General features: G+C 53.0%; 1 non-coding gene across 1 annotated transcript in view; it reads left to right on the forward strand.

Annotated features, from left to right (window-relative positions):
• Nucleotides 1–3503: 3503 nt before the first annotated feature.
• The window catches only part of LOC126150147 (small subunit ribosomal RNA), a 1909-nt gene continuing 412 nt past the window's right edge, over nt 3504–5000 (forward strand). Inside the window, exon 1 of the ribosomal RNA XR_007531344.1 lies at nt 3504–5000. This exon is cut by the window's right edge and continues 412 nt beyond it. This is a non-coding gene — a ribosomal RNA (small subunit ribosomal RNA).

Here is a 5000-nt window from a genome sequence, read left to right on the forward strand (position 1 = left end):
AGCACCACCTCCGCGCGCTTCCCTGGGGGCACTGAACCGCAGGATGCGAGACCCCACGCCCAGTGGCAAACAGGGCTCCTCTCAGAATATAGGCGGTCCCTACCCCTCACAACGATGACGGTGGGAGGGCCGTTTTACGAGACCATTTCCTGCGGTGCCAACGCTGTCGTAGAGCCGATACTCCATCTTTGGTACAAGGCAATCATTCCGCTGTAAATCAGTACGTCACTCGTAGTTCAGTCACCTCACAGCACTGCTCAGTAAACTATGCAGGCCCACATAGATAGATTATGATAGATTATATACGCAAATGCCCCTATACATGCTGAACGTCCGTACACACAAAATGAACCACACGTCAGCCACACACTCTATCACACACTACTCTCTGCCTGTAACAGACACAGATACAACTACTAAGCACCAGCATGGACCAACGTCCGGTGCATCCTATCCGCCACAGTACACCAACTACGCTATGATAACCAGACCGGGAGGTCCAATCATAAAACAGAATACCCCACTCGTCCGACAACCACAATTGCTCAGAGAAGCCACCAACACCCACACATGTCCTACACAGGGGTGCACCCATCACCACCACACTGCCTCGTCTTACAGCACAAACACACTGGCAGGAATGAAACACACAGGTCTGCCGCAACCACAGACACGGCTCGCCCCCTCTCACTGGCGAAAAGCGCATCCCGACGTGACATAACTCCTTTGACACACTGACGCTGCCTCGGGCATCCACGTCCTACGGTCGATATCAACGAACCTCCCCCCCCCCCTCCCCCCCACAACACGCCATCCCATACCACATTGTGTACCGTACCCAAACCTAACGTGTACTGTACTACAACGCAATGTGTACCATAACACAACCCAGTTTGTACCTTAACCTAACCTATGTCACCTTAACCTAACCTATGTCACCTTAACCTAACCTATGTCACCTTAACCTAACCTATGTCACCTTAACCTAACCTATGTCACCTTAACCTAACCTATGTCACCTTAACCTAACCTATGTCACCTTAACCTAACCTATGTCACCTTAACCTAACCCATCTTGCACCTTAACCTAACCCATCTTGCACCTTAACCTAACCCATCTTGCACCTTAACCTAACCCATCTTGCACCTTAACCTAACCCATCTTGCACCTTAACCTAACCTATGTTGCACCTTAACCTAACCTGTGTTGCACCTTAACCTACCTCAATTTGCACCGCAATGTAACGCAATTTGCACCGCAATGTAACGCAATTTGCACCGCAATGTAACGCAATTTGCACCGCAATGTAACGCAATTTGCACCGCAATGTAACGCAATTTGCACCGCAATGTAACGCAATTTGCACCGCAATGTAACGCAATTTGCACCGCAATGTAACGCAATTTGCACCGCAATGTAACGCAATTTGCACCGCAATGTAACGCAATTTGCACCGCAATGTAACGCAATTTGCACCGCAATGTAACTCAATTTGCACCGCAATGTAACTCAATTTGCACCGCAATGTAACTCAATTTGCACCGCAATGTAACTCAATTTGCACCGCAATGTAACTCAATTTGCACCGCAATGTAACTCAATTTGCACCGCAATGTAACTCAATTTGCACCGCAATGTAATGCAATTTGCACCGCAATGTAATGCAATTTGTACCGCAATCTACCCCCACATTGTGCCTTAACCTAACCCACATTGTGCCTTAACCTAACCCACATTGTGCCTTAACCTAACCCACGTTGTGCCTTAACCTAACCCACGTTGTGCCTTAACCTAACCCACGTTGTGCCTTAACCTAACCCAAGTTGTGCCTTAACCTAACCCAAGTTGTGCCTTAACCTAACCCAAGTTGTGCCTTAACCTAACCCAAGTTGTGCCTTAACCTAACCCAAGTTGTGCCTTAACCTAACCCAAGTTGTGCCTTAACCTAACCCAAGTTGTGCCTTAACCTAACCCAAGTTGTGCCTTAACCTAACCCAAGTTGTGCCTTAACCTAACCCAAGTTGTGCCTTAACCTAACCCAAGTTGTGCCTTAACCTAACCCAAGTTGTGCCTTAACCTAACCCAAGTTGTGCCTTACCCTGCTCTGTAATTGGCATATGACACGTTACATTAATGTATTGTCCAACCGCAACCCGCTCAGAATGTTGTGTACACAGCTACGTGTCATCTCCCCATAACAGCTGCATTGCAGTGTGGTACGCCATAGAGACGTGTGGGAGTAATGGACGCAGTGGATGGCGATCAGCATGAGCCGTCTGTTCATGTAGTGGCGCGTGTATGCAGACGTAGTAGTCTCTTCTCACACAATGTGATAGCACGGTGCCCCGCGTTCCACATCTGCGACATGCTACAGAGGCCGGTTGACAGTTGGTCGCGCAATGGACATCGCATACGTACGGGGGCACCTTCCACGTGCCCTCTAGTCGGGCACATTTTGTTGCGTGGATGTGAGCGGATGTAGTGTGTCTTGACACCTGACAGGCAGGCATGCAATAATAGTTGACTTTGCAAACGGGGATGGACGTGTACGTTTACTGGTGACGTTACGCAAATGAACAACTGGTAACCCGTTGTGGTGCGGTTGTCCTTGCTGGAGGTACATCTGTGAGGGCAACGATCGGTACAGCTACGAAGCGGTCCCCACCATACCAACGAACGTGAATGTGAATCTGGGTGTGAAGCGATACGCGGCTGTGGGTGGGTGGGACTGTCCCCGGCCGGTGAGGGGGGGCCGCCCGGCGTGCTGGCCGCGCGGTGCGTGGGCGCACGCGCTACAGCCGGCTGGTGGGGGCGCCCAGTGGCAGGCGCGCCGGCCGACGGACGCGGCAGGCGGCGCAGCTGCGCGCCGGGGCACCCTGCGCGCGGCGCCGTGCAGCCAAAGTGGGTCCTCGCCGGCCCGGTGCGAAGCGCGGTGGACATCTGCAGTGTGCTGGTCCGATTGAGGACTGTGTGCGTTGAGGATGCGCCGCCGCCCGGCACTCGGCGCCGCGACGCCGTCTGCTGCTCGGTCGCCCCAGCGGTTCTCGCTGGTGGTTTGTATCGCAGTTGTGCAGACGTGTTGGCACGTGCGCTGTGCTGGGAGAGTTCGCTTCGGCACCCACGTGGGGCCTTTGCCCTTCTGTGGCGCTGGCGTTGGAGCTGCCGGTCACCGTAGGTGGCGCGTGTTGTCTCCCGCCGGCAATGCCACGACAGCACGCTCCCGGGCCTCTGTCGGCAGCGGCAAGCTCAGTTGGGAGCACGGGTGGTCGCACCTAAAGCGTCTACTCGCCTAACTCCGGGCGATTGCGCCTCTCTCGAACCCGACCAAGTACTTAGGACGGCGCTGCGCGCCGCCGGGACCTGAGAGGGTTTCGAGGTGTATTGTGCAGGGGAGCTCAGCCTCCTCCTGTTTGCAGAATAATTGAGCGGACGCTTGCGTGTTCGCGCGGGCCCCTGGGACACACTCCCGGGCGGCCGGCTGCTCAGCTCTAGTTGACGCAGCTCCCTGGTTGATCCTGCCAGTAGTCATATGCTTGTCTCAAAGATTAAGCCATGCATGTCTCAGTACAAGCCGCATTAAGGTGAAACCACGAATGGCTCATTAAATCAGTTATGGTTCCTTAGATCGTACCCACGTTACTTGGATAACTGTGGTAATTCTAGAGCTAATACATGCAAACAGAGTCCCGACCAGAGATGGAAGGGACGCTTTTATTAGATCAAAACCAATCGGTCGGCTCGTCCGGTCCGTTTGCCTTGGTGACTCTGAATAACTTTGGGCTGATCGCACGGTCCTCGTACCGGCGACGCATCTTTCAAATGTCTGCCTTATCAACTGTCGATGGTAGGTTCTGCGCCTACCATGGTTGTAACGGGTAACGGGGAATCAGGGTTCGATTCCGGAGAGGGAGCCTGAGAAACGGCTACCACATCCAAGGAAGGCAGCAGGCGCGCAAATTACCCACTCCCGGCACGGGGAGGTAGTGACGAAAAATAACGATACGGGACTCATCCGAGGCCCCGTAATCGGAATGAGTACACTTTAAATCCTTTAACGAGTATCTATTGGAGGGCAAGTCTGGTGCCAGCAGCCGCGGTAATTCCAGCTCCAATAGCGTATATTAAAGTTGTTGCGGTTAAAAAGCTCGTAGTTGGATTTGTGTCCCACGCTGTTGGTTCACCGCCCGTCGGTGTTTAACTGGCATGTATCGTGGGACGTCCTGCCGGTGGGGCGAGCCGAAGGCGTGCGACCGCCTCGTGCGTGTTCGTGCGTCCCGAGGCGGACCCCGTTGAAATCCTACCAAGGTGCTCTTTATTGAGTGTCTGGGTGGGCCGGCACGTTTACTTTGAACAAATTAGAGTGCTTAAAGCAGGCAAGCCCGCCTGAATACTGTGTGCATGGAATAATGGAATAGGACCTCGGTTCTATTTTGTTGGTTTTCGGAACCCGAGGTAATGATTAATAGGGACAGGCGGGGGCATTCGTATTGCGACGTTAGAGGTGAAATTCTTGGATCGTCGCAAGACGAACAGAAGCGAAAGCATTTGCCAAGTATGTTTTCATTAATCAAGAACGAAAGTTAGAGGTTCGAAGGCGATCAGATACCGCCCTAGTTCTAACCATAAACGATGCCAGCCAGCGATCCGCCGCAGTTCCTCCGATGACTCGGCGGGCAGCCTCCGGGAAACCAAAGCTTTTGGGTTCCGGGGGAAGTATGGTTGCAAAGCTGAAACTTAAAGGAATTGACGGAAGGGCACCACCAGGAGTGGAGCCTGCGGCTTAATTTGACTCAACACGGGAAACCTCACCAGGCCCGGACACCGGAAGGATTGACAGATTGATAGCTCTTTCTTGATTCGGTGGGTGGTGGTGCATGGCCGTTCTTAGTTGGTGGAGCGATTTGTCTGGTTAATTCCGATAACGAACGAGACTCTAGCCTGCTAACTAGTCGCGTGACATCCTTCGTGCTGTCAGCGATTACTTTTCTTCTTAGAGGGA

This window comes from Schistocerca cancellata, unplaced genomic scaffold (genome assembly GCF_023864275.1).
Source record: "Schistocerca cancellata isolate TAMUIC-IGC-003103 unplaced genomic scaffold, iqSchCanc2.1 HiC_scaffold_975, whole genome shotgun sequence".
NCBI classification, from domain to species: Eukaryota; Metazoa; Arthropoda; class Insecta; order Orthoptera; family Acrididae; genus Schistocerca; species Schistocerca cancellata.